The following is a 16,318-nucleotide window of genomic DNA, read 5'->3' on the forward strand; positions in this document are numbered from 1 at the left end:
CACAAAAGTTTCAACTCACAAAACCTCTATCAGATCGGTGTCCCTAAACCGGGACAGTTGTTGCTCAGTATGCGATAATGTGACTAGAATAACATTGTAAACAACAGCGAACTTTCCGGGACATGGACATGTCTTATATGGGCAGAAATCTTAAATTATTGTTAATCTAACTGCAGTGTCCAATTTACAGTAACTATTACAGTGAAAAAATACCATGCTATTGTTTGACACTTGTATCATGGCAACTGGTTTGATACATTCACCACTGAAGGTAAATAATGTACTTACATTCAGTAATCTTGCTCTGATTTGTCATCCTGAGGGATAAAATGTAGTGTAGTTTTGTTTGATAAAATACATTTTTATATTCAAATGTAGGAACTGGGTTCTACAATTTGACCCCACTCCTGTCTCTGGCTCCACAACCACCCCGTGCGGCCATCCAGATGTGTGAAGGTTAGTGCCTTTTCTGTAGGGAAGCTAATGATCCATCGTGTATGACATTCCTGGGAGTGTGTAAACATGTTTTTTTTGCATGTTCTCTATAGTTATGTACTTGAAAATTTATAAATTGACAAATTCGGCACATTTGGGCAAACTCCTGGCAGACTTGTTACAAAATATTCTGTAGTGATGTAATTCTTCACTGGATCAGTCTGAAACTTTGAACACACACACTGCTGTCATCTTGTGGGCAATATCTGAATTACACATATAATCCTACATCAGTGTCTGGCCTTTCTCTTTAATTTCAAACATATTAGATATTTTACCAGATCTAAGGTGTTATATTCTCCGACATTAATTTCACATTTTCACAAACTTCAAAGTGTTTCCTTTCAAATGGTATCAAGAATATGTGTATCTTTGCTTCAGGTCCTGAGCTACAGGCAGTTAGATGTGGGTATGTTATATTAGGAGGAAATTGGAAAAAAAGGGTCTGATCGTTAAGAGGTTTTAAAGCAAGTCTAACTATTTGCTGAACAAAATGCTTTCAGTTAAGCAATACCTGCTGTCAAACTATCAGAAGTTTTGTTTCACATGTTACTCTGAGAAGCTACGTAGAAAGAACGAGGACAATGAACTCGAGAGGAAGAGGGTAGCTAAGAGTGACAAATTGAAGTTAGGACTTGAGAGAGTGTGCGTTTGTGGGGCGCAAATAGGACTTGACAGATCAAAGGGAATGTATTTGAGACTTGGCATGCCAAACACACACATGAAAGCTCGTGCACGCGCGCACACACACACACACACACACACACACACACACACACACACACACACACACACACACACACACACACAAATCATTTTCCAAAAACTACTCCTCTATCCCACTAATAGCTTATCTCCCTTCTCTGACCCCAACTTCTCTCCACATCAGTGTAATTTCATGAAGAGTGCATTTTGGGTAACTATTATTTCACCTACTTTATACCCTATGTCATAAAGAGCACACGTTCAACTTCATTTTTACATTTACATTTAAGTCATTTAGCAGACGCTCTTATCCAGAGCGACTTACAAATTGGTGCATTCACCTTATGACCTCCAGTGGAACAGTAGTGCATCTAAATCTTTTCAGGGGGAGGGGGGGTGAGAGGGATTACTTTATCCTATCCTAGGTATTCCTTAAAGAGGTGGGGTTTCAGGTGTCTCCGGAAGGTGGTGATTGACTCCGCTGTCCTGGCGTCGTGAGGGAGTTTGTTCCACCATTGGGGGGCCAGAGCAGCGAACAGTTTTGACTGGGCTGAGCGGGAACTGTACTTCCTCAGTGGTAGGGAGGCGAGCAGGCCAGAGGTGGATGAACGCAGTGCCCTTGTTTGGGTGTAGGGCCTGATCAGAGCCTGGAGGTACTGAGGTGCCGTTCCCCTCACAGCTCCGTAGGCAAGCACCATGGTCTTGTAGCGGATGCGAGCTTCAACTGGAAGCCAGTGGAGGGAGCGGAGGAGCGGGGTGACGTGAGAGAACTTGGGAAGGTTGAACACCAGACGGGCTGCGGCGTTCTGGATGAGTTGTAGGGGTTTAATGGCACAGGCAGGGAGCCCAGCCAACAGCGAGTTGCAGTAATCCAGACGGGAGATGACAAGTGCCTGGATTAGGACCTGCGCCGCTTCCTGTGTGAGGCAGGGTCGTACTCTGCGGATGTTGTAGAGCATGAACCTACAGGAACGGGCCACCGCCTTGATGTTAGTTGAGAACGACAGGGTGTTGTCCAGGATCACGCCAAGGTTCTTAGCGCTCTGGGAGGAGGACACAATGGAGTTGTCAACCGTGATGGCGAGATCATGGAACGGGCAGTCCTTCCCCGGGAGGAAGAGCAGTTCCGTCTTGCCGAGGTTCAGCTTGAGGTGGTGATCCGTCATCCACACGGATATGTCTGCCAGACATGCAGAGATGCGATTCGCCACCTGGTCATCAGAAGGGGGAAAGGAGAAGATTAATTGTGTGTCGTCTGCATAGCAATGATAGGAGAGACCATGTGAGGTTATGACAGAGCCAAGTGACTTGGTGTATAGCGAGAATAGGAGAGGGCCTAGAACAGAGCCCTGGGGGACACCAGTGGTGAGAGCACGTGGTGTGGAGACGGATTCTCGCCACGCCACCTGGTAGGAGCGACCTGTCAGGTAGGACGCAATCAAGCGTGGGCCGCGCCGGAGATGCCCAACTCGGAGAGGGTGGAGAGGAGGATCTGATGGTTCACAGTATCGAAGGCAGCCGATAGGTCTAGAAGGATGAGAGCAGAGGAGAGAGAGTTAGCTTTAGCAGTGCGGAGCGCCTCCGTGATACAGAGAAGAGCAGTCTCAGTTGAATGACTAGTCTTGAAACCTGACTGATTTGGATCAAGAAGGTCATTCTGAGAGATAGCGGGAGAGCTGGCCAAGGACGGCACGTTCAAGAGTTTTGGAGAGAAAAGAAAGAAGGGATACTGGTCTGTAGTTGTTGACATCGGAGGGATCGAGTGTAGGTTTTTTCAGAAGGGGTGCAACTCTCGCTCTCTTGAAGACGGAAGGGACGTAGCCAGCGGTCAGGGATGAGTTGATGAGCGAGGTGAGGTAAGGGAGGAGGTCTCCGGAAATGGTCTGGAGAAGAGAGGAGGGGATAGGGTCAAGCGGGCAGGTTGTAGGGCGGCCGGCCGTCACAAGACGCGAGATTTCATCTGGAGAGAGAGGGAGAAAGAGGTCAGAGCACAGGGTAGGGCAGTGTGAGCAGAACCAGCGGTGTCGTTTGACTTAGCAAACGAGGATCGGATGTCGTCGACCTTCTTTTCAAAATGGTTGACGAAGTCATCTGCAGAGAGGGAGGAGGGGGGGGAGGGGAGGAGGATTCAGGAGGGAGGAGAAGGTTGCAAAGAGCTTCCTAGGGTTAGAGGCAGATGCTTGGAATTTAGAGTGGTAGAAAGTGGCTTTAGCAGCAGAGAGAGAAGAGGAAAATGTAGAGAGGAGGGAGTGAAAGGATGTCAGGTCCGCAGGGAGGCGAGTTTTCCTCCATTTCCGCTCGGCTGCCCGGAGCCCTGTTCTGTGAGCTCGCAATGAGTCGTCGAGCCACGGAGCGGGAGGGGGAGGACCGAGCCGGCCTGGAGGATAGGGGACATAGAGAGTCAAAGGATGCAGAAAGGGAGGAGAGGAGGGTTGAGGAGGCAGAATCAGGAGATAGGTTGGAGAAGGTTTGAGCAGAGGGAAGAGATGATAGGATGGAAGAGGAGAGAGTAGCGGGGGAGAGAGAGCGAAGGTTGGGACGGCGCGATACCATCCGAGTAGGGGCAGTGTGGGAAGTGTTGGATGAGAGCGAGAGGGAAAAGGATACAAGGTAGTGGTCGGAGACTTGGAGGGGAGTTGCAACGAGGTTAGTGGAAGAACAGCATCTAGTAAAGATGAGGTAGAGCGTATTTCCTGCCTTGTGAGTAGGGGGGAAGGTGAGAGGGTGAGGTCAAAAGAGGAGAGGAGTGGAAAGAAGGAGGCAGAGAGGAATGAGTCAAAGGTAGGCGTGGGGAGGTTAAAGTCGCCCAGAACTGTGAGAGGTGAGCCGTCCTCAGGAAAGGAGCTTATCAAGGCATCAAGCTCATTGATGAACTCTCCGAGGGAACCTGGAGGGCGATAAATGATAAGGATGTTAAGCTTGAAAGGGCTGGTAACTGTGACAGCATGGAATTCAAAGGAGGCGATAGACAGATGGGTAAGGGGAGAAAGAGAGAATGACCACTTGGGAGAGATGAGGATCCCGGTGCCACCACCCCGCTGTTTTCCCAACTTAAGAGGTTATATTAAGAAATATGACTATAAAAGTGACAGGGTTGAACATAACAAGGTTGAAAATGTCATCTTAATTTTGCTATAGCTCCCCTTGTGACAGGGGGAATAAAAGCTTGTTGTGTGCAACAGGGAGGAGCAATTAAATGCAAGCGTAACAAAACATTTACACTTGTCAAAACATTTCTATCTATGGGTAACAGGGTTGACGTGGTATGCTTGACACACTCAGTTTTCAACAACAAAACAACAGGAAATGGCCAAAAAGAGTAGAACCAGCTCACCTGATTTTACACTATGATTTGACTATTAGATGGTCTATGTTTCTTTGGAAGAAACAAAAATCTATACAATGAAAGTTCTGTTCATGTAACAGGGATGCCCTTAGGGGAAAATGTAAATACATCCCATATCATGAAATATCAAAGCAACAAAATAACTAGGGCTTTACAATAATGATGAAAACTTGGGGATATGTTGGAGTTACGTGGGTTAAAATGTTCCTTACTTATCCTCTGTAGCTCACTTTGTAAAGCATGGTGCTTGCAACGAAAGGATAGTGGGTTTAATTCCTGGGACAATTGCTACATATACACATACGACTGCAAGTCGCTTTGGATAAAAATGTCTGCTAAAATGGCATATATTATACACTACCATTCAAAAGTTTGGGGTCACTTAGAAATGACCTTGTTTTTGAAAGAAAATAAAGCACATTTTTGCCCATTAAAATAACATCAAATTGATCAGCAATACAGTGTAGACATTGTTAATGTTGAAAATTACTATTGTATCTGGAAACAGCTGCTTTTGCATGGAATATCTACATAGGCGTACAGAGGCCCATTATCAGCAACCATCACTCCTGTATTTCAATGGCACGTTGTGTTAGCTAATCCAAGCTTATCATTTTAAAAGGCTAATTGATCATTAGAAAACCCTTATGCAATTATGTTAGCACAGCTGAAAACTGTTGATTAAAGAAGCAATAAAACTGGCCTTCTTTAGACTAGTTGAGTATCTGGAGCAACAGCATTTGTGGGTTCAAGTACAGGCTCAAAATGGCTAGAAACAAATAACTTCCTTCTGAAACTTGTCAGTCTATTATTGTTCTGAGAAATGAAAGCTATACCATGTGATAAATTGCCAAGAAACTGAAGATGTGTACTACTCCCTTTACAAAACAGTGAAAACTTGCTCTAACCAGAATAGAAAGAGGAGTGGGAGGCCCCGGTGCACAACTGAGCAAGAGGACAAGTACATTAGAGTGTCTAGTTTGAGAAACACATGCCTCACAAGTCCTCAACTGGTAGCTTCATTAAATAGTACACACAAAACACCAGTCATGCGGAAAAACAAAACACGGAGCATGCATAGTATTAATATTAGCCCTCTGATTGCAATGAAGAGCAAAACATGCCGCTCCGTTCTCAGCGAGCTGCAGTTTAACTAGGTCTTTCTTTGCAGCAGTTGACCATATGACTGGACAATAATCAAGATAAGATTAAACAAGAGCCTGCAGGACTTTTTTGTGTGCAAAGCTGTCATCAAGTCAAAGGGGGGCTACTTTAAAGAATCTCAAATATAAAATATATTTTGATTTGTTTAAAACTTTTTTGGTTAATACATGATTCCATATGTGTTATTTCATTGTTTTGATTTCCACACAATAAATCTACAATGTAGATGATATTTGCATTGTTACTAAGTAACCCTCCAATTGTTCTCCACTATTCCACACACTAAAGCCCTCCCCATCCCAAGTTGGGTTGTCATCCTAGTGACCGGCAGACCACACCCGTCCCCCCGGATCCATAGGCCCCCGAGAGGCCAGGACCCATCCTTCAAAAAGAGCACAGAGTGCCACCCACAGAACAGAAGCAGATCAACTGCTATAAGTATTTCCAATGCTCTCACCTCAATTTGCTTTATATATAGTGATGAAAATTATATATATATTCAAAAATCTTGCGTGTCATAATTTCCATCATTAACAATTAATATGCGTAATAATGTCGCCATTTTTGTTAAGCAATTATTATTTAGCAAACAAGTATTGTTATTCATCCTATATTGTCCCTAACATCCTTACCCTCTTGCAACAGATGTGGGACACACACACACACACACACACACACACACACACACACACACACACACACACACACACACACACACACACACACACACATAACCCCTTTCCCTCACAATCAACCCTAAGCTCAGATGCATGATTTATGAATGCATATACAGTTACAGCTGTTCGAGAAAGCATGCAAGATTGAACAAAAATGTGCAAAAATCAGATCCACCCCCTTCACCTGAAACACATACATGCTGGTCCCCCATTGTGACCATTTTCGCAAAAATATCTGTGCAGTCAGACCTTTGATTATTTTGTGCCTCTCTGAATGTCCGAGTGTGACCCCCTCCCAATGGGTTACTGGAGCCGGTGTTGCCAGCACTGCCACTACCTGGGTGGGGATACCCCACCAGAATTCAAGGTTGTCAATGCTTTTAGATTTTCGTTGTATATTATGCTCTCCCATCAGAGGGATTTGGCTTTGTAGGACCAACACTGCCAGGCAGGCTCAGCATCTTAAAGGGGCTGTGCTGCTCTAGTAGGTCTCTGACCACATTTAACTTTCTGTTTTGGCTACATAAACTATATGCAACTTACAGCAGGCCCATAAAACCGATAAGGACTTATCTTTAGTGTCTGGGTCGCTCAGGTGGGTGTCTAGGGTATAGGGTTGGGGACCGTTCCAGAATGATAGGACAACAAATAAATAAATTAGATGTATAATTTATTTTAAAATGTATATCCCTCATCTGCACAAAATTGAAAGCTCTCTCTCACAAACCCGCACATTGCTTCTTGGATATGCAACCATTTCCCTTCTCACTCACTTAACGCCACACTTTTCCAAACACAAAACCACACACCTTCCATCACAATACTGTCACACAGGAGCCTGCAGGACATGCTTTGTGGAGTGTGATGTTAAAAAAAGAAGAGCCTCTCTTTATTAAAGACAAAGGAAGTCTCAAGGTTTTGCTCGCCTGAGGTAGAGTATCTCATGATAAGCTGTAGACCACACTATCTACCAAGAGAGTTGTCATCTATATTCTTCGTAGCTGTCTATTTACCACCACAAACCGATGCTGGAACTAAGACCGCACTCAATGTGCTGTATACGGCCATAAGCAAACAGTAAAATGCTCATCCAGAGGCGGTGCTGCTAGTGGTTGGGGACTTTGATGCAGGCAAATTTAGATCGGTTTTACCAAATTTCTACCAGCATGTTAAATGTGCAACCAGAGAGAAGAAAACTCTAGACCAACTTTACTCCACACACAGAGAGACGTACAAAGCTCTCCCTCGCCCTCCATTTGGCAAATCTGACCATAATTCCATCCTCCTGATTCCTGCTTAAGCAGGAAGCACCAGTGACTCTGTCAATAAAAAAGTGGTCAGATGAAGAAGATGCTAAGCTACAGGACTGTTTTGCTAGCACAAACTGGAATATGTTCCGGGATTCTTCCGATGGCATTGAGGATTACACCACATCAGTCACTGGCGACATCAATGTGTCAATATATATCAATATATGCATCGATGACGTCATCCCCAAAGTGACTGTACATACATACCCCAACCAGAAGCCATGGATTACAGGCAACATCCACACTGAGCTAAAGGGTAGAGCTGCCGCTTTCAAGGAGCAGGACTCTAATCTGGAAGTTTATAAGAAATCATGATATGCCCTCCGACAAACCATCAAACAGGCAAAGCGTACATACAGGACTAAGATCGAATCGTACTACACCGGCTCCGACGCTCGTCGGATGTGGCAGGGCTTGCAAACTATTACAGACTACAAAGGGAAGCACAGCCGCCAGCTGCCCAGTGACACAAGCCTACCAGACAAGCTAAATTACTTTTATGCTCACTTCGAGGCAAGTAACACTGAAACATGCATGAGAACATCAGCTGTTACGGACGACTGTGTGATCACGCTCTCCGTAGCCGATATGAGTAAGACCTTTAAACAGATCACCAGGAAGTGTACTCCGAGCATGCGCTGACCAACTGGCAAGCTAACATCTTCACTGACATTTTCAACATATCCCTGCCTGAGTCTGTAATACCAACATGCTTCAAGCAGACCACCATAGTCCCTGTGCCCAAGAACACTAAGGTAAACTACCTAAATGACTACGGACGCGTAGCACTCATGTCTGTAGCCATGAAGTGTTTTGAAAGGCTGGTCATGGCTCACATCAACACCATTATCCCAGAAACCCTACACTCACTCCAATTTGCATACTGCCCCAACAGATTCACAGATGATGCAATCTCTATTGCAAAAGGAACACCTATGTGAGAACGTTATTCATTGGCTACAGCTCAGCGTTCAACATCATAGTGCCCTCAAAGCGAATCACTAAGCTAAGGACGCTGGGACAAAATACCTCCCTCTGCAACTGAATACTGGACTTCCTGACGGGCTTCCCCCAGGTGGTAAGGGTAGATAACAACACATGCTGATTCTCAACACGGGGGCCCCTCAGGGGTGCGTGATCAGTCCCCTCCTGTACTCCCTGTTCACTCATGACTGCATGGCCAGGCACTGTGTGGTGCCAGGACCACAGCCTCTCCCTCAATGTGATCAAGACAAAGGAGATGATTGTGGACTACAGGAAAAGGAGGACCGAGCATGCCCCCATTCTCATTGACATGGCTGTAGTGGAGCAGGTTGAGTTTCAAGTTCCTTGGCGTCCACATCACCAACAAACTAACATGGTCCAAGCACACCAAAACAGTCGTTAAGAGGGCACGACAAAACCTATTCCCCCTCAGGAGACAGAAAAGATTTTGGGTCCTCAGATCCTCAAAAGGTGTTACAGCTGCACCATCGAGAGCATCCTGAGTGGTTGCATCACTGCCTGGTATGGGCATGGATCCCCAAATCCTCAAAATGTTCAACAGCTACAACATCGAGAGCTGGTTGTATCACTGCCTGGTATTGCAACTGCTCGGCCTCCGACTGCAAGGCACCTAAGAGGGAAGTGTGTATGGCCCAGTACATCACTGGGGCCAAGCTTTCTGCCATCCTGGACCGCTATACCAGCTAGTGTCAGAGGAAGGCCCTAAAAATGGTCAAAGACTCTAGTCATCCTAGTCATAGACTGTTCTCTTTGCTACCACATGGCAAGCGGTACCGGAGCATCAAGTCTAGGTCCAAGAGGCTTCTAAACAGCTTCTACCCCCAAGACATAAGTCTCCTGAACATCTAATTAAATGTCCATTTGCATTGCCCCCCTTTACGCTGCTGCTACTCTCTGTTTATTATTTATGCATAGCCACTTTAATAACTACATGTACATATTGACTCTGTACCGGTACCCCCTGTATATAGCCTCTCTATTGTTATTTTACTGCTGATCTTTAATTATTTGTTACTTTTATTTCTTATTTTTCTTCTTTTTCTTCTTAAAACTGCATTGTTCACCGTATCCACTGGTCGGGGGCCAAACTTGGAAGAATATTCTCTGATTTTGATCCTACCTGTGTCAGATGTAAAGTGGAACCAGCCACACTGTTGCATATGTTTTGGGGCTGTCATAAACTGTCAGGTTTCTGGGAATTATTTAAATGTTTCTCTGATATATACGACACTGTTATAGATCCGTCTCCCCTTACAGCCCTTTTTGGAGTACTGCCCATGGGTACCCCCCTATCAAGAATCCAGTCGGACACTGTTGCTTATACAACTCTTTTAGCTAGACGGCTAATACTACAGAACTGGAAGATGGCAGCTCCCCCATCTTATAAATATTGGGTGAGGGATGTGTTGTGCTCTCTGAAACTAGAAAAAATTAAATTAAATTCACGTGGGAACCCCAAACTGTTTGATGAGGCTTGGGCTCCATTCCGGTCTTACTTTAAACAGTCCATCCTCTGATGGCATTCCAATTAATACTAAAATAAGTCTGTGACTTAAGGGTTGGAGGAGCTTCTCTCTGTGTTTTTGCTGGGGGGGGCATTAAGGTCCATGTGCTTATTGATTGTGATCCGCAGATGCCTTGTTCATCTTGCCCAGGCAGAGACTGAAGTGTGAGCTTGTTTTTCCCAGTTATTTTTACATTTTGTTCACGCCTACATGAATAATCATTTTATTTTTATTTTAAAGCATTGTAAACTTTTTTTCTGTCCAGTGGATGGTCGGTCTGTGGCCATGACTCTCTGTGAGTGGTTGCATTTCTCCACCCTTATCCATTGACTGTTTACAGGAACAATGGTGAGGTGTTTGCTCTGTCCCTGTTACTATAGATTGCCCTTTAACCTCTGTAGCCTTCTGCCTGGTGTGTTTAACTTGTCTAAAGTATGGTATCTTTAAAGCTATTTTTTTATTTGTATTTTTATTTGTATTTTTTTTCTAGTTGAGTATATTATTTATATTGCTTTGTCTTGTCTGTGTGTGTGTGTGTGTGTGTGTGTGTGTGTGTGTGTGTGTGTGTGTGTGTGTGTGTGTGTGTGTGTGTGTGTGTGTGTGTGTGTGTGTAAAACTTAATAAACAGAGTTAAAAATAAAAAATAAACTGCATTGTTGGTTAAGGGCTTGTAAGTAAGCATTTCACTGTAAGGTGTTGTATTCGGCACATCTGACAAATAAAATTTGATTTGATTTGACCATCAAATGGTTTAGTGATGAATAAGCCATCTGATTCAATGAAAGATGGAGTAGAATTTGTCTTTCTGCCCATAATTTAATTGAAAGTACTCCAAAGTGTTTCTTCTTTTTCTTGAGTTTAGTCACATAATTTCTCCATTTGCAGTAACTTTATTAGCTAGCCACTCCTTTTGCCCAATCTCTTTCAACCATACAGTTTCAATTCCTCCTCAATTCATGGAACCTTAACAGCTCTAACAGTCAGTTTCTTAAAGTGCATGGTTTTTGTAGTAGTATTTTTATTGACATTTCACAATTTTATCCCATATTAAGAGATACAGTAACAAAGATAAAGTAAGAATAACAAAGAAACAAAAAACAACAAAAAAGACTAAAGACTAAGACTAATTAAACACAAAAGCTCAGTTTAAAAAAGGAATTGGGTCCAACACATGGAATTTACAGTGTAATCCTGAGACAGGTCAACAACCACCATTGTAAGTAAATCCTTGCAGCAGAATAGCTGATAAATCAGGTTCTAGGTCATTTAAATAAGGTTCCCACATTTTGTAGAACTGATCTGTTTTAGAATGTAATGTACATGTCAGATATTCTATTGGATCCCATTCAAGTAGTATCTCATGCCAATCCTTAACAGAAGGGACCTTGTCATTAATCCACTGTAGAGGATGTTTTTCCTCGCTGCGAAGGTCAGGATGTTTTTAAAGCTTCCTCTTACACACATAAGTAATATGCCTACTAGGGAGACCTAACAGCAAAGAAACTGGGTCCAATTCTAGGTCGACCCTTAGGATTTTTTCAAGCGCATGTTTTTCAATAATTGGAAGAAGCAATTTCATAAATTCTTCAATTGCATTGTATGAATACCGCTTATTAATCACACCAGACCAACAAAATATCATCATCCACATAAGAGTCACAGCGAAATCTATTGTATGATCTCTTATACACTATTTTAGGCCCAGCTTTTGGAACTTTGGCTTTCACAATATTGTGATCACTGCATCCAATGGGTACGGATACAGCTTTAGAACAAAGTTCTACAGTATTAGTAAAAATGTGATCAATACATGTAGAGGATCTTGTTCCTGTAGTGTTTGTAAACACCCTGGTAGGTTGACTAATAACCTGAACCAGATTACAGGCACTGGCTACAGTGAGAAGCTTCCTCCTGAGCAGACATCTTGATGAAATTCAGTCAATATGCAGGTCCCCAGGAAAGTAGACCATCTTAATTGGGTTGAGGTTAGGTGATTGTGGAGACCAGGTCATCTGATGCGGCACTCCATCACTCTCCTTCATGGTCAAATAGCCTTACACAGCCTGTAGGTGTGTTGGGTCATTGTCCAAATGATAGTCCCACTAAGCGCAAACCAGATGGGATGGCATATCGCTGCAGAATGCTGTAGTAGCCAAGCTGTTTAAGTGTGCCTTGAACTCTAAATAAATCACTGACAGTGTCACCAGCAAAGCACCATCACACCTCCTCCTACATGCTTCATGGTAGGAACCACACATGCAGAGATCATCCGTTCACCTACTCTGCGTCTCACAAAGACACACGGTTAGAACCAAAACTCTACAATTTGAACTCTGCGAAGCATTTATTTGGGCTGCAATCTGAGGTGCAGTTAACTCTATTGAACTTATCCTCTGCAGCAGAGATAACTCTGGGCCTTCCTTTCCTGTGGCGACCTTCATGAGAGCCAGTTTCATCATAGCGCTTGATGGTTTTTGCAACTGCACATGAAGAAACTTTCAAAGTTCTTGAAATTTTCCTGAATTGACTGACATTCATGTCTTGAAGTAATGGTGGACTGTCGTTTCTCTTTGTTTATTTGAGCTGTTTTTGCCATAATATGGATTTTGTATTTTACCAAATAGGGCTATCTTCTGTATACCACCCCTACCTTGTCACAACACAATTGATTGGCTCAAACTTAACTTGAAATTCCACAAATTAACTTTTAATTAGGCACACCTGTTAATTGAAATGCATTCCAGGTGAATACCTCATGAAGCTGGTTGAGAGAATGCCAAGAGTGTGCATAGCTGTGGCTACTTTGAAAAAACTCAAATGTAAAATATATTTTGACTTGTTTAACACTTTTTTGGTTACTACATGATTCCATATGTGTTATTTCGTAGTTTTGATGTCTTCATTATTATTCTACAATGTAGAAAATAGTCAAAATAAAGAAAACCCTGGAATGAGTAGGTGTGTCCAAACTTTTGACTGGTACTGTATGTTATATCCTTGTATTGCTACTGCTGTATCATCAAATTAATTATCTAAGTCAGAAATATAGGAATGTTATCTGTTGTTAGCAAATTATTGATTTCATTAACCTTATTTCTAAGGCTACATATGGACTATTTTCCTCCCTTTCCTGGTTAGCCTATCAGAGATAGACATAATATGGAAAATAGCGAACATAGCAAGATTTTTTAAAAATACATTCACCAGTCCATTAATCAGTTGGTGTGTGTAAGTGTGTGTTTGTGCTGTAGGGTTGAAGCTACGATCCCATAGGCTTGGCTCTCTCATCCCTTCCAGGCTTTTGGGAGGGAGGGTGGACAATGAGCCTCTCATAGCGGATGTAAGCACGCGCTCTGGCAGCTTTCATGGCTTTCATGGCTGGGATAAGTTCTTTCCACGTCTGGTGCACAGCTTCAAGATAATCCTTGTTGATGAAGATATACATTCCTCTCAAGTTCTTAGCTCTTTCCAGAACAGCTACCTTGTCCTTGAACCTCAGGAACCTCAGGAACTTGACCACTATCGGCCTGGGGCTGTCACCGGTGGTGGGTTTTCCAGTCCCGTGGGCGCACTCCACCTCAATCTTTCTGTGGTCCATCTTTCTCCAAGATAATTTCCTTCACTTTGTGCTCAGACTCCGTCCAGGTCTCATGTGGAGATCCTGCGATTCCGTCCACAATCATGTTGTTCCCGCCTTGATTGTCCCTGGAGATAATCTGATTTCTCTGTCATTGTTATCATGGATTCACATACATAACTGATGTCCTCTCTCAATGACTTACAGATTGCTGTCATCTTGCCGTTGTCCTGTTTAAACTCATCGAGCTGACCATGGGAGAACTGTAAACTGTTCTTCTGGTCCTCGACCTCTCTGGTCAGGTCGCCCATTCTTTTATTAGTTGACTCCACCAGTATTTGGACAAAATACTTGAAGCTATTTACTTGTTGTTGTCACAGCTGCTTGTAGAACTCTCTTTTGATCCTTCACCTGTGATACAGAGACACTTACCGTCCTCAACGGTACTCCCGCCGGCTTAGGTCTTTGTCATGGAAACAACGAAGGTTACTGGACACATGAATGTTGTTGCAACGTCCCATAACAGGCATCTAGAACATTAATGCTGTATATTCAGAGAAAATTGTAAACACTTTCTAGATAAGCTGCTTGACATTAAGGGAATGTTCTTCTAACTGTTACACCAAAGCGTGCTAAAAGGGTTCTCAGAAGGTTTTTTGCTAACATAGACTGTTCCCCCAAACCAACGAAAAACTGGACACTCAAACATTTGGGGAACATTACGGGTAACATTACAAAAACAGTAATGCCTGCAGGGAGAGAGTGTGTCTGTGTGTGTGTCTGTCTGTCTGTCTGTTTGTGTGTGTGTGTGTCACGTTCTGACCTTTATTTCCTTTGTTTTGTATTTATTTAGTATGGTCAGGGCGTGAGTTGGGTGGGCAGTCTATGTTTGTTTTTCTAGGTTTTGGGAATTTCTATGTTTCGGCCTAGTATGGTTCTCAATCAGAGGCAGGTGTCATTAGTTGTCTCTGATTGAGAATCATACTTAGGTAGCCTGGGTTTCACTGTGTGTTTGTGGGGGATTGTTCCTGTCTCTGTGTTTTGCACCAGATAGGGCTGTTTTTGGTTTTCCACGTTTATTGTTTTGTAGTGTTCATGTTTATCTGTTTTTATTAAACATGAGTCAATATAACCGCGCTGCGTTTTGGTCCTCTACTTCACCACAGGAAAACCCTGACAGCATGTCAGAGAGAGAGAAAAGAGAGATGGAGAAAATACATGTTTTCCATTAGTACTCACTAGCGGAATGTCATGAAGTTGTACATGACTTTGTGGCAGTTAAAAATCTAATCTTCCCTGCTTTAGTGACTTCTTAAAAACATAATGAAGAATGACAAAAACAAATATTTGTAAAAACGTGACCAAGACACCCCACAGTCCAAATAAACCTATTTTCTTTCTAGGAAACATCCTTTTTAACTTAATGCTCTTTCTGTGCCAGCACTAACCTGTTCAGTTTAAAAGGAGGATTATGTGTCCATCCATTTATTGATTCATGGAGCATCAGAGCTATTACCAGGAGGGTCAAATTCATTTTATTAGTGGCTGTGTATGGAGGCAGGAGTGAAAACTCATATTGAATCTACATCACCACTATGATTAAATGTGTTCAATTGTTATTCCTTTCTTTGTACCACAGACATCTCATGCATGAGAAACTACTCAGTCCTTGGAGACTGACTCTCTTAGATATGACAAACACAGGAGAAAAAAAATCTGTGAATATGTCCTAAACAATAGCATTTTTTAAGACTCGATAAGAACTAATCCGAGTTTATGTTGCTTTCAATTAGCGCTGTTTTCCAGCGAGGGATCTGGTTGGCCCCACTACCTGTATATGTATGTGTGTCTTTTGGACGGGTTGGGTTAACAACGAAGGTCAAATATCTGTTGGACCTTGTGTGTAATTGACCAATAAAGTGATCTTAATCTAGGTGAACAGAGTGAACATGCGCTACCTTGATGACGGGACTAAAGCTACTGGCTATGACAAAGGTAAGGAGAAACTGTGAGCATCTGGTCACTATTTCCCTACTGAGAGCCAAAGCAAAAGATTTCAGATGCCTATGCCTATATACATGTACAGTGGGGAAAAAAGTATTTAGTCAGACACCAATTGTGCAAGTTCTCCCACTTAAAAAGATGAGAGAGGCCTGTAATTTTCATCATAGGTACACTTCAACTATGACAGACAAAATTAGAAAATAAATCCAGAAAATCACATTGTAGGATTTTGTATGAATTTATTTGGAAAATAAGGATTTGGTCAATAACAAAAGTTTATCTCAATACTTTGTTATATACCCTTTGTTGGCAATGACAGAGGTCAAACGTTTTCTGTAAGTCTTCACAAGGTTGTCACACACTGTTGCTGGTATTTTGGCCCATTCCTCGATGTAGATCTCCTCTAGAGCAGTGATGTTTTGGGGCTGTTGCTGGGCAACACGGACTTTCAACTCCCTCCAAAGATTTTCTATGGGGTTGAGATCTGGAGACTGGCTAGGCCACTCCAGGATCTTGAAATGCTTCTTACT

This window comes from Oncorhynchus nerka, unplaced genomic scaffold (assembly GCF_034236695.1).
Source record: "Oncorhynchus nerka isolate Pitt River unplaced genomic scaffold, Oner_Uvic_2.0 unplaced_scaffold_55___fragment_2___debris, whole genome shotgun sequence".
Classification (NCBI taxonomy): Eukaryota; Metazoa; Chordata; class Actinopteri; order Salmoniformes; family Salmonidae; genus Oncorhynchus; species Oncorhynchus nerka.